Below are 14,888 nucleotides of genomic sequence, written 5' to 3'. Positions count from 1 at the left end.
CCATAGCAGGCCAAAAGCAAAAAAATAGTACAAAACCGGGTCCATCGACCCAGTATCTACATTAGGTTGTTCAATTTTTGGACAAACTTAAAATTTTTATCTATAAAACTCCTATTTATCTTAGTTAAGTCCTCAATAATGTTGGCATTCACCAGCTTAGCTTTGTCCCTACTATGACTGTGTGTTGACGGTCCTAGAATGGCGTCAATATCATTCTCTAGATTAAGCATCTTTTCCTTCCTTCCTTTACCACATACCGATATGGAGGGGGAGTCATGATTTGCCAAGGGGGAGACATTGAGGAAATGAGCTTCTTCATTTGATCTTCCAAGTCCCTTTGTGTTGTTTATTATGGTCATCTTGTTGACTATAATAACCACTCTCGGGTTTTCATGAATATTTTTCATCGCCCTCTCTAGGATCTTGATTTTCTCCTCATGGTCAATTTTCATGGCCTTCACATTTATAGCTAGCTTCTTACTGAGGTCCAACAACTTATCCACGTTGTTCGAGGAAGGGGTATTCATAGTGCTCTGTCCGAGTACCTAATCACTGATTCTACATTTCAGCCCTGAAATCTCTAACACCAGCCATTTTTAAAATCTATTATGTCCATCACAACTTTTTCCACACCCTATGCACTTGCTACCAATGATCCCATTGCCCTATTCATTGGGGATCCCTTTTCAACATCAATTGGGATTTTAATTCAGATGTCCATGTCTTGATGATCACCATCAACATTGGTGGGCCACTATTATCTTCTTTTCCCTCCTATTTCTTCTTTTTTACAGTCTTTTTGTCTTATTTGAGTGTGGGAGGAGGGGCATTGAATCTATATGATGATCCAACATAATTTGGCATGTCTCATTTGAAGCAATTTATAATCTATTGCAAAAATAAATACATTCAAGAAAAATAATAGAAATTGCTTTCATTCATATTTGTATTTGAGGTATTTCCATGTGATCACTTTAGCCATCTTTTAAAGATATTCCATAATATTGGATATCATATTATTAATTAAGTTATTTGTACAAGGTAACAAACACAAAAATACATTTTTTATTATTCAATCTATGTACACAAAGATACATTTGTAATCATATTTAAGGTTTCTCCATAATTGCAATAAGAAAGTAATTTTAATTTAAAATTGTTATAGTTATAGCTATTGATTAGGCTATATAGTAAAAAGTTCTAGGAAATATTATAAATTTATTAATCTAGAAGTAATGTGAAGCTTAAAATAAATGATATTTTTAATATTATGCATTAATAATCAAACTTGTTTTCTACTTGTGTGTTTAATTTCTTGTATTCTTTCAATTATTTTTTTGTCTATCTAGTTTCTCATTTTCTTCCCTTCTATAATTCAATATTATTCTCATTCGTCTATTATGTAATATCCCTATATTGACCAATCTAACTGTCATTCAATTTTTCTTTAATTTCATCAATTTTTTAGCATTTGTATTATTTTTATCTTTTCAACTTTTGTTAATTCTCTCCATCTACCATTATATCTTTCTAGAATTAAGTCATTTAATTTATATAATATTCTATTGTCATGTCATTTGACATAGCTCCATTGTTGGAATATATGTATGTTTTAAAAATTTAAATGAACTAGTGTTCAACCTATCACATAGGAAGTTTATTAAAAGGGACCTATATTCCACCCATTTTCATACTTGCATGGTTTATTACTTTTATGCCTTAATTTTAAAACTAAATAAATTATAAAACTAATCTAAAATTATAATAACCAATGGTTAAAATCATTGTAAGTAAAATGAATAGAAATGTTGCAGATGTTTAACATAATTGCTTACTTGAGGAAATTGATTAGTCAAACTCCTTGTTAGGAAAGATTGTTCTACACATGAATGAGAACCCTTGGACCCACATGATTGATTATGAGGGAGTTTCTTTTTGTTGTAGATAAAATTTTACTACAAAAATGTATTTAAATGGGGTTTTAGCCTAGTGATGAACACTAAGGACTAATTTTGGTCATTTCAATGGGGAACAACCAACAAGGTTCAACTTCACTCCTAAAGGAAAGATAAATACGTTAGCTAATTGTTCCCTTTTTTTTAATTTGTGGATTGGATATGATTTGATATGAATATGCAAGATCTAAGTAATGTAAAATTAACAACATTTAGCATTAAAAATAATAATTAAAATAGGACATCAACACAAAAGTATAGATCTAGAATTATAAGATCGAGAAGAACCTATGACAAAAATTCAAAGTAGAATATGTCAGATTAATAAGAAAGGTGCCTTAATTTGAGATTTTTTTCATGAGAAAAATTTCTTAGATTATGAATTAGGATGTTGTATATATGTCTCTCTAAACCTCAGCCTAAAAGTGTCAAACTAGGACCATTTTTACCTAGTCAAAGTCTAAGATTGTCTACCACCATCTACTTTGTACAATTATAACTTTGATTTTTTGTATCTATAGCTACACACAATAAAAGATGGAAAAGTGTTATGATATATAGGGGTTTTCCTATGGTGAACCTTGTGTTGGTGCTTCCTCCTCTACTAAATAATTTTGGATGAAAGAGAGCTTACTGCTAGTAGGACAGAGGCTAGAAACCTAAATTGAAATTATTAAAATTATAAATGATAAATTTGATATGAAACCCTTTCCTTGAAGTATCACGCAAATATTGATGTTGCTCAATAGATTTTAATGCATGCTTTCATTTTGGAGGAACACATGAAACTTGACAATGATTACTAGAGCTTGATGTAGAAGGACCCTATGAACCTTATCGAGCTATCAAATTTTGCAGCTAATAAATTAAAAATAAAACATTTAATGTTTTAATAAACAAAACAAATTTACTTTCAAAGGGAACTCTGGAGTATTCTCTATTTATTCTGGGGATGGAATTTGATTTCTGACTTGAACATTTGCTATCACATTTGGTTCAAGTCTAGGAAATGCATGTTTGTATCTATAATCTCCTTCCATCTGGATGAAATTTTGGGCTCTGGATAGAATCCAGTTGCCAGTATCTTCAACAATTCTTTCCTTTCCTTAAATCCGGACTTCGACATCACACTTGTACAAAGCTTGAAGTTAGAACTTAGGAAAATAAATAAAGTTCTTGATAGAATTCCTGACTTCCCAAAGATTTTAGTTAATTAGAGCATGAAGTCAGGAAAATAGTCCACACTCTTGGTAGATCTTAACAATTAGATTCAAAATGTGACAACGTTAGGGTATGAAAACCCTCATAAAATTTATCAATACCTCCTTATACTTAGAAATTGTGTAAACTAAAGTGCAAAGGTGATACATTGGATCAGCAGTGACTAAGGAAAGCTGTGAAACGTGGTGTTTTCACATGAAGTATATCTGAGGACACCTTCTGCAGTCAACAATCGAGGTCAACAAAATCTGAAGACAACCTGAAAATTAAACCTTTTAAAACATGTTGCAGTCATCTAAATATGCACAAATTGATGAGAATCAATCTTCCAAGGTCAACATAAGAAAATTTGAGCATGTGTATGGCTGGAAATGAAAACTTAGTCTGAAGACAAATCTGGAAATGAAGTTTTCAGACTTACCAGCACCATTAGGAATTGTAAAGCGGAAAATCGCGATCGAACCCTAGTTGCCCTCCCCTCTTCCAACTCCGAGGAGAGAGAAGGGAGGTTCACTAGGGTCGATGGTTTTCACTTAGGGGAGAGACTTTACATTCAAAAGAGGGGTTGAAACCCACAAGATCCAATCCCACGCAATGCAAGATTGGATGCTAAATGAGTTTCAAGGGTTAAGACAGCAAGGCTACCCTCTTTTGTAAAGAATGTTGATAGAAGAATTAAGCTAAGCATGCATAGAAAGTGACAAAGATTCACTTATAAACTGAGATAGGAATACGGTATGAAGCTGCGGACCTGGAATTAGCAGTGAAATGTCGATACGGTGCTGTCCTGCAAATTTGAGCAAAAGTCGCCGGGACAATGGCGCCCGACCGCCACAGTCCTCCGAAAAATCCGCGAAACGAAGGGGGATCTGTTCGTCTTTGCACAAGGATTCCAGATCTTCAATTTCAGCCGCGTACCTGCAACCTACACATAGAAAAGCGAAGACAATTGGGGGGTTAGGGATTAGGGGTTTGCCTTTAGGTCAAACCCCGGTTTTGGAATTAACCAAGAAATGAGCAAGTGCTGTAAATGTAAATGTATGTAAAACAAGTACTAATACCTTGTTCTAAGGATGTTTGTATCCTTATGTGCGAAGGTATAGATGTTGTATGTTGTATGTTGTAGCATGTAGTATGTGATCTCCTCTTCAATGGTTGAATCCTTGTCTTGAATGCAACACTTAGCCTTGAATGGAGACTTGAAATGATCAATTGCTTGAAGGAATGCTTGAATGCTTGAATGCTTGAGTATAGTTTCCACGCTTTGTACACATATCCTCTTCATGCCCAAATGAGAGAGAAAAATGTAGTTTATATACTTGTCATTTAGGGCTGATAGACTGATTTTCCCGACCTTAGGCCGACCAGGAAAGTTAATTTCCAATTTGCAAACAAAAAGACCCGAAGTCCAAAGGAGACCGGGCCCAAAATAGGACCCAGGGACCAGGGCGCTGGGCGCTCTAGTCCCACCTCCCGGGACAGCAGGGTGCAAGGAGGTTCAGGCCAGGGTGCTTGAAAAATGCAGTTTTTAGTGTCGTAATCAGGTTTCGGGATCTCCATTCAGGTTGCGTGTTGCGTCGCCATCGTGAAGACCGAAATGCAGTCGAAATTGCAAGTGTCGCAATTTTAGGATGCTACATTTAGCCCCCACTTTAGCGGGAGTATGTATGCTCATACTTCCGGTAAAGTACAAGGAAACAACATTGAAAGACTTTCACCACGTCAAGGAGGCAAGATACACCAAGCCCCCAGTGGACTAAGGATCTTACGACTTCGATTGACAAAGTAAAAGGGAAGATCATGAGGGAGAACCATGACTGTCAGTAGTAAGGTTCCCTCACTATGAGTCATGCAAGAAAGATATCAAAAATTTTCAAGGCAAAGCTAAATTTGTCAAGAAATTTTCAAGTATCTTGAAAAGATATGAACGGGATGTATGCCCCCCTACGTTAAAGCGATCGCACACGCCTCACCGGGGGTGATTGCTTTAAGGTAGTGATACATATAAGAAATGAGAAAGGAAAGGAGCACGTTATCACAAGGATTTAGCCCCCAAGTGTGAGATAAACCCAAGGATAATAGACACAAAACACAAAGCACGAGGTGACTTCACTTTCCTCGGGGTCAATATGCTGTAGGATAATTCATGTATATCATATGTATGTATGCATAATTGTTCTTCATTCCCCAATCAAGGAAGGGAACACATGTGTCTTTTGAGTCAACATGAGAGAGATCGAGAGATCTCAATGATTTGCATCATCCTCAAGTAGACAACACCAAGGACAACAAATAGAAGAATGAGAATAACATATAGAAGAATTAACACAAGAGAGGGGGAGAGAATCTGCTATGCTAATGTAACTAGTCTAGCACGTCATCTACCCCCCAATCTTGCTGATCAATGTTTTGGGAAGGCAGGGAACACGCTAGAGGAGGAACATCCAACACAGTAGATGGAGCTATCACAAGATCCAAACAAGGGCTATGTTCATGTTCCAAGCCACGTTGTTCTTGTCTAGGAGCTAGGATAAGTGCTTTAGAAAATTCATTAGATAAATGGTTATCAATATCAACAAGTTCATATTCACTATCAGAAGCAAGAGAAGTAATATTTTCATCATGAATAACATTTTCATCCATATCATCATCAAGATTTATAAAAATAGGATCTTTAACTCGCACAGGATCAAGACCATCATGCATCTTATGTTTAGGAGATTTAGGCTCAATGTCCGGCTGAGGAGAAAATGGAATAATGCTTGTTGAAGGTGTCTTTGGGGATTGCAAAGTTTGAGAAGCAGCTGCATGAGCTCTAAGATGACGCTTTCGTCGGTGTTCACGTGCAGAACGATTTCGTCTAGTCTTAGTAGGAAGTTGAGAAGATTGAGGAGGAGGAATATTCTCATCCTTATCACTTGGGTGTTTCGGTTGTGGTCTCTTAGGTTGGATAATAGGAGAAGAAGAAGGTCTCTTCTCTCTATAAAAAGAAGGAGGAGGAACTGCTCCATACAAAGGAGGAATACCAAGTCCATCATGACGAGGAGGTATAGGTCTACTTTTAGAAGGTTTATTAGGCATAGACATAGTCACATCCATAGGGATGGGTTGGGAATCTTCTTGAGGAAAGACATTAGTTTTATCTTTCAAAGGAAGAACTTCCTTCTCAAGAATGATAGGAATATCAAGTTTAGGTGTTCTAGGTTCACTTAGAGATAGGATCATATCTGTTTTCCACTTTTGATAAGATTTGAAAAGATGATCACTTCGCGGAGGAAGAGATTGAAATTGTTTAGGCCAAAAGTAATCAATAGGAACACTAGTTCTTTCAGCTGGTTTAAAGAGACTATGATTGACAGTAACAACTTCACCATTATGGGGAAATTTCAAACACTTGTGAATAGGAGAAGCAATAGCTTTCATGGAAGATAGCCAAGGATAGCCAAGCTTCACACGAAATTGTTCGGAAGATGGAATAATAGCAAAGTTCACATCAAGGGATTTGTTATGGACCTCAATAGGCAATGTAATAGAACCAATTGCAGGAGAAGAAAATGCATCAAATAGTTTCACAATCACATCTGTTTTGTCATATATCACTTGATTCAATTGCAAAGTAAAAAGAAATTCTTCAGTAATAACATTAATCATGCACGAAGGATCAATAAGCACTCCACAGCAAGGTGTATTTTTGACTTTTGCAACTATGTATAAAGGACCATCAGGTGCCCTGATGGTTTCACTGGAATCAAATGTGATGGAAGGTTCTTTAGGGTTTTCTTGCTGCTCTACAAAGTTAATCACATTCGGAGTCATAGACACAAGACCATCAGATGAGAGAGAAGAATCATTAGCCTCAATTGCATTAGAGGTATGAGAAGGTAATGGATCAGTGAAAATCTGAAGATTTTGGTTAGGAGGAGCTACAGATGTGTTGCCTTTATCATTCACTCCGGAAACAGAGATAGTATTATTATCAATCAAATCTTGGATTTTACCCTTTAAAGAAAAACATTTTTCAGTATCATGCCCAGGCTGACGATGAAAGTGACAAAAAGCTTTGTTATCAAAATAAGGTGAAGTAATCTTTGCAGGATCAATTTGCCTTATAGGAGGAAGAGTAAGCACATTTTGTTCCAATAACTTATTCATAATACTATGCAATGATTCATTCAAAGGAGTATACTTTCTTTCTTTCTTGAAAAATTTAGAAATAGGAGGCACACCTGATGCTGCATTCACATTGTGGTTGATGATGTTTTCATTGAATTTGATGGAATCTCTGTTCCGTTTAAAATTCCCAAATGGTTGTTGATTGCTATCACCCTTATCACTCGGAGCCATAGGATGTGATTGTTCCATTTGACTCACAGTCAGTTGATAATTGTGAAGAGTTGCACACAACTGTTGGAAAGAAGTAAACTCAGAAAATAGAAGTTTGTCTCGAATATCTTTTTGTAAATTAGAAATAAAGATTCTTTGAATATCATTGTCAGGCACTGGAAAAGAAATTTGAGCATACAAATGCTTATATCTACCAATGAAATCAGTCACTTTTTCTTTAACACCTTGTTTACAATGCATTAAATCAATCAAAGTAACTTTAGGACTTATATTGTTTTGAAATTGTTGAATGAAAGCATTTGCAAGTTGTTCGAAAGAAGTAATAGAATAAGAAGGCAACGAGCAATACCATTGTAGGGCTTTGTCTCTTAATGTTCTAGTAAACAATTTTGCAAGCAACCTTTGGTCATAGGCAAAATCAGTACAGATTGTTTGAAAAGTCTTAACATGTGTTAGAGGATCACCTTTACCATTATAAAGCTCCAAATGCGGAATTTCAACATGTTTAGGGGGAATAGCTCGAACAATGTCAAGAGAAAGTGGGCTCGCAACATCAAATGTGGGCACGCTAAACTTAGATTGATTCATAGAGGCAATTTGTTGCTGTAAAGAGGAGACAGTTTGTGCAAGATTGTTAATGGTCGCTTCAGTCGAAGAATTCATATTAGGTGTGTTAGATTGAGATGGAGGTGTGATGTTATTGAAAGAAGGTAGAGAGTAAGGTGGTGGGACTCTGTGATAATTAGTCATAGGAGATGATTGGACAGGAGGAACACTACAAGGAGGAATGGAATGATTGAATGAATTGCCCCCTTGCGTCATGTTCATTTGTGGAGATATAATAGGGACACTCATTGAAGGAATGAATGAAGAAGTCGGATTGAATGAAGGAAGAGGGTTAATTGAAGAAGAAGGATCGCCCCCATGACTGGTGATCACAGGAGGAATGTCTTGTGTAGAAGTAGCCATTATGTTTGATGTAAAGGTAGGTATGCTAGCAATAGAAGTCATCAAAGGAATAGAATGATTGACTTGAGTAGGAGGTTGTGTATAACCTAAGGTTTCGGCACAACTTTTCATAGGCATCACATTTGAATCCACAATGTGTGCAATACCACGCAAAATATCAATTCCATTCTTATCACTTTGAAGCATACGTTTTAGACCCTCAATTAAAGGAAGAGCTTGACTATCGGGATACTCATGAGACATCCATTGGTGAAAATCGTCAAATTGGTTATCTAGTTTCAAAAGTTGTTCTTCAGAAACCTCATGGAGAGCTTCTTCATCATTAGGAGGATTAGAGGAATTACCCATGTCCTCGTTAAAAAGGCTATTCAAATTAGGTTCCATCTCCTTGGTAATTAAACCTCGGAAAGACTTAATTCTACGGCTTCGTCTAATGGGAATAGTGTAAGTAGGGCTTATTGTTGTAAAACTCATGCACTAGAAAGAGAGAGAAGATTTTGAATTTAGAGGTAGCAATTTTCAGTAAAATCAGCCAATCTTCTGGATTTAAGCTATTAAATGCAATCACGACAGTCTCCCGAAATTTTGGAAAAAATGTCCGGGACCGTTGCGCTCGGAGTGCAACATGGTCCTTGCAACTTTTTTTGAAATTTGCAGGGATGAAAGGTATGATGATTTTAGAGCTAATCTGAAAAAATTGAGTGATTTTACGTTCTGTAGATAGGCCAAATTAAAGTTGCAATCTCGAAATTGAACCCTACCAAGATTGTCGAAAAATGCAAAATTTGAATTTTGAAAAAGAGAGGGAAACTGAAATTTTGAATGTTATGATTTTAGAGGGAATGTCAAAAGCAATGCAAATTTTGAAATTTAAAAATTGACTCAATTTCACGCAAAATTCAATTTTGAAAGCGGAAATTAAAGTTGTTGTAATTAAGCACTTAATTTCAAAAGTCACAAATTGCAAGAATTTGAATAAAGCACTGAAATTTTTAATGAATGCAAACACACTTTTCAGATTTAGGACAGTAAGAACACAATTTTGACACAAAATTTCAATTTCAATGATTTTTGAATGTTTAGAAGCCTTAATCCAAGCAATCACAAGACCAACTTTGACTGTAATTTTGAAAGTGTTAGATTTGATAAAATCAGCCAAAATTCTGGATTTTAGCAGGAAAATACAGTAAGATCTAGCTCCCGAAATTTTGGAAAAAATGTCGGGGACGATGGCGCTCGGAGTGCACACGGTCCTCGCAACTTTTTTCCAAATTTTCAGGGATGAAAGATATTGTGATTTTATTGCGGAATCCAAAGTTACAGCTGATTTGGAGATGTTTTGATCAGTGAAATTGTCGGACAAAGGTTGAATCAAGAGGGTTTCAAAAATTAGGGTTTTGACACTTAACCACTTAATTTTCAAATTTAAAGCATAGATATGAATTGATAATTTGTAATAGAAGGGCAGATCTGAAACAAGCATTAACATTTAGACATTTCGCAAGTTCAATTACTAAAAAGAAAATTTAGGGTTTTTATGCAATTAACCTCTAAAATTTTGCCAAAGATCAAACATGGAAATGTAATCAAGGAATCCAATTTTTCAGATCTAACCATGAATAATCAGAAAGGATGTTCACGTCTGGTTCACCAAAATGTAAAGCGGAAAATCGCGATCGAACCCTAGTTGCCCTCCCCTCTTCCAACTCCGAGGAGAGAGAAGGGAGGTTCACTAGGGTTGATGGTTTTCACTTAGGGGAGAGACTTTACATTCAAAAGAGGGGTTGAAACCCACAAGATCCAATCCCACGCAATGCAAGATTGGATGCTAAATGAGTTTCAAGGGTTAAGACAGCAAGGCTACCCTCTTTTGTAAAGAATGTTGATAGAAGAATTAAGCTAAGCATGCATAGAAAGTGACAAAGATTCGCTTATAAACTGAGATAGGAATACGGTATGAAGCTGCGGACCTGGAATTAGCAGTGAAATGTCAATACGGTGCTGTCCTGCAAATTTGAGCAAAAGTCGCTAGGACGATGGCGCCCGACCGCCACGGTCCTCCGAAAAATCCGCGAAACGAAGGGGGATCTGTTCGTCTTTGCACAAGGATTCCAGATCTTCAATTTCAGCCGCGTACCTGCAACCTACACACAGAAAAGCGAAGACGATTGGGGGGTTAGGGATTAGGGGTTTGCCTTTAGGTCAAACCCCGGTTTTGGAATTAACCAAGAAATGAGCAAGTGCTGTAAATGTAAATGTATGTAAAACAAGTACTAATACCTTGTTCTAAGGATGTTTGTATCCTTATGTGCGAAGGTATAGATGTTGTATGTTGTATGTTGTAGCATGTAGTATGTGATCTCCTCTTCAATGGTTGAATCCTTGTCTTGAATGCAACACTTAGCCTTGAATGGAGACTTGAAATGATCAATTGCTTGAAGGAATGCTTGAATGCTTGAATGCTTGAGTATAGTTTCCACGCTTTGTACACATATCCTCTTCATGCCCAAATGAGAGAGAAAAATGTAGTTTATATACTTGTCATTTAGGGCTGATAGATTGATTTTCCCGATCTTAGGCTGACCAGGAAAGTTAATTTCCAATTTGCAAACAAAAAGACCCGAAGTCCAAAGGAGACCGGGCCCAAAATAGGACCCAGGGACCAGGGCGCTAGGCGCCATGGTCCTGGGGGACCAGGGAGCTGGGCGCCCTGGTCCTGAAGGACCAGGGCGCTGGGCGCCCTGGTCCTGAAGGACCAGGGCGCTGGGCGCTCTGGTCCCACCTCCCAGGACAGCAGGGTGCAAGGAGGTTCAGGCCAGGGTGCTTGAAAAATGCAGTTTTCAGTGTCGTAATCAGGTTTCGGGGTCTCCATTCAGGTTGCGTGTTGCGTCGCCATTGTGAAGACCGAAATGCAGTCGAAATTGCAAGTGTCGCAATTTTAGGATGCTACATTTAGCCCCCACTTTAGCGGGAGTATGTATGCTCATACTTCTGGTAAAGTACAAGGAAACAACATTGAAAGACTTTCACCACGTCAAGGAGGCAAGATACACCAAGCCCCCAGTGGACTAAGGATCTTACGACTTCGATTGACAAAGTAAAAGGGAAGATCACGAGGGAGAACCATGACTGTCAGTAGTAAGGTTCCCTCACTATGAGTCATGCAAGAAAGATATCAAAAATTTTCAAGGCAAAGCTAAATTTGTCAAGAAATTTTCAAGTATCTTGAAAAGATATGAACGGGATGTATGCCCCCCTACGTTAAAGCGATCGCACACACCTCACCGGGGGTGATTGCTTTAAGGTAGTGATACATATAAGAAATGAGAAAGGAAAGGAGCACGTTATCACAAGGATTTAGCCCCCAAGTGTGAGATAAACCCAAGGATAATAGACACAAAACACAAAGCACGAGGTGATTTCGCTTTCCTCGGGGTCAGTATGCTGTAGGATAATTCATGTATATCATATGTATGTATGCATAATTGTTCTTCATTCCCCAATCAAGGAAGGTCACCTAGAAGAAGGGAACACATGTGTCTTTTGAGTCAACATGAGAGAGATCGAGAGATCTCAATGCTTTGCATCATCCTCAAGTAGACAACACCAAGGACAACAAATAGAAGAATGAGAATAACATATAGAAGAAGTAACACAAGAGAGGGGGAGAGAATCTGCTATGCTATGTCTTTTCCCTAAAACTACAACAAACTATTTACATCTAGAATCATGTAAAATTCTAATGTGCAATTGCTTATCTAATTCTTCCACATGTTTTGAAATCTAGTCAAAGTTCTTATTTTTTTAACATCCAAATTAATGTCAAAACAATATTAGTAACTCTATTTTGGCATATGAAAAAAGATTGTTCTATTCCCCAATGCCATTATAAAATCACATAAAATTCCTCATCTCTATTAATAAATTGTAAGAAAACATAATTTGAAATTCGTAAACCTATTCAAATCTGCAACATGGATCCTTATTTTTCTCTTTAAATATCTATACTACACTCCCCCCTATTCACTATCTCTCTGTTTTGTTTTAGCACTATCATCCTCTCAACTTCTTTCTTTCATTTTATTTTTTCCACTCCTCTATGCACTCTCAAACCCACACAAATCTATATCAATATAAAAATATCTACTGGTTTTTCCATTAAGACTCACATCTTCCAACCTAGCATATTCCTTAGATCACCATCTCCCTTCTCTTTTATTTCACACTCTACACCAATATGCCATTTTATAGTTTACTTAATGTTGGCTTTTCTCATCTCACAATAAACCCTTGTCTATTGTTTTTCTCTCTATATTGTTTTCTATGAGAGACTCTAGTCTTCTCTAAATAAAACTTCTCTTACGCTAGCTTCTTCCTTCTTCTTTAGTTGCATCCTATTCACTCTTATAAGAATTGTCTCTCCATTTATAAATCTATTATTTTTTATTTTCTATGAACCTTTCTTTTGAATCATAACCTTGCCTCTTCCTCTTGATACTTCATTGCTTTATTTCATATTCTATTTCATTTTCTATTTAAAACAAAATCATATTGCATTTGTCTTTTTCAATTTCACTAAAGTCCAAACATTGGGAAGTCCAAATAGACATTTCCTTATAGTTATTATATAAAATGCATAAATGCCAAACCTATTCATCTTCTTTCTACCAGACCATATCATGTATCTGCTCGAGATTCTCTTGCATCAGACACAATTTATAAGAATAGCTCACTAAAAACATATTTTAGTGATTGAACCACTCTTCTAGATTGAATGCAATCTATAATGAACGTCCTCACTGAATCCATTGCCACAAATTAAATTTTTCTTCCTCCTTTTCTAGCACTAAGTTTAAACAATCATCATTCATCTCCAACAATCATGCTCTTCATTTCTCTCTCTCAATGTGGAATTAGTTCGATGATAACCTATCCTCCTATAAATAGTTTCCCCTTTCCTCTCCTCTCTTCTAGGATACCTCCCACAATTTTCTATCCTCCTCCATCAGACAATATTTCCACTCTTCTCCTCTTTCATGGATTTAGATCAACCATAAACTGACCACCTCTACCAAGTTTTGTCTACATCATCTTCTACAAAGTCTTCATTTAGATATGTACTATCAAAACACCAATCTGCAAACGTATCCTCTACTTTAATTTTTTTAATTTAAAGTAAACTAAAATTAAAAAATTCTAGAATTACTAAGCATTCTCCTTCTACTAATCCAACATCTTTTCCTTCAATTTTTGCTGCATCATTCAGCTCCTTAGGTTCATCTATCCAATTTCCTTCGAACAATCTATTGATGTTCTTCATCTCTTATTTTCATTGAAATTTATTGTCCTCTTTTCCCACTTGCTTGTCAAATTTAGGGACTTTTAACTCAATTATCTTGGCTTTTCTATTTGTTGTAACCCTTCAACTACTACAATCATGTTTTTCTCTTCTTTGTTTTGGGGCACTATTACATTTATCTCCCTGTCTTTATTCTTTCCATTCATTCCTTCAAATTGAAATGTCCTTTTTGTGAATTCGTTTTCTTCTACTTCTTTCTAATTGCCTACAATAACAACACTATTAGAAAAATAAGTCCTTTCCAAGGAATCCATTCTAATTTCAATATTTTTTATATTCTTCATGGAGCCTCCATTTCTCTACTTCTTCCCAATACTCTTCCTAAAATGGTATTATCACAGGTTTCTTCATGACCCCTCTCATCCTCCTCTTCCTTGATGACATCTCACTCACTAGGGTATTAACCCTCTATAACCACAAGTACTCTTTGTAAGAAACTCAATTTCACAATCTCATTCAAATTTTTTGTACCTCCTTCACCCTCTACAATCATAGGACCTCCTCTCTCCTACAACAAAATGTTCTAGAACTGAAATCCTATGCAATTATAGAATCCTCTTCTACAACAAACTCTTTCTAGGGTTTTCTTGATACACCTTCAAGGTCCCTCTACCCACAGTATTGGTGGATCTTCTCCACTCTTAGGATCCTGTGACTCTAATACAAAATGATGCAAAAGGACTTAGAGAAGCTTATCAAATTTTCAACATTTGTATCCACCATATTCAAAATAAAACTTTTAATAATTTAATGAAAAATAAATTTATGTTCAAAAGAAACCCCACAGTATATGTTGTATTTATTTTGTTCTCACAAAACAAAAGAAACTAGATCTGGGCTACACTTTCTCCCCAAATATGCAATAATCTATTTACATTTAGATTCATGACAATTTTAAAGTGGCATTTCTTATCTAAATTTTTTATATGTTTTGAAATTTTCTCAAAGTTCTTTTTTTTTAACATCGAAATTGAAGTTAAAAAAATATATCTTTATTTTAAAATATAAAAAAGGAACCTTGTTTCATTCCCTACTACTAT

At 36.1% G+C, this 14,888-nt stretch overlaps 1 protein-coding gene across 1 annotated transcript in view; it reads left to right on the top strand.

Moving 5' to 3' along the window:
- Nucleotides 1-14,888, top strand: part of LOC131045654 (peroxidase 52-like) — a 72,855-nt gene that overhangs the window by 52,016 nt on the left and 5,951 nt on the right. The gene's annotated exons all lie outside the window — the stretch shown is intronic.

The sequence above is a fragment of the Cryptomeria japonica genome, chromosome 3 (assembly GCF_030272615.1).
Source record: "Cryptomeria japonica chromosome 3, Sugi_1.0, whole genome shotgun sequence".
NCBI classification, from domain to species: Eukaryota; Viridiplantae; Streptophyta; class Pinopsida; order Cupressales; family Cupressaceae; genus Cryptomeria; species Cryptomeria japonica.
The sequence above is the reverse complement of the archived record's forward strand: the minus strand, read 5'-3'. Positions and strand labels throughout refer to the sequence as shown.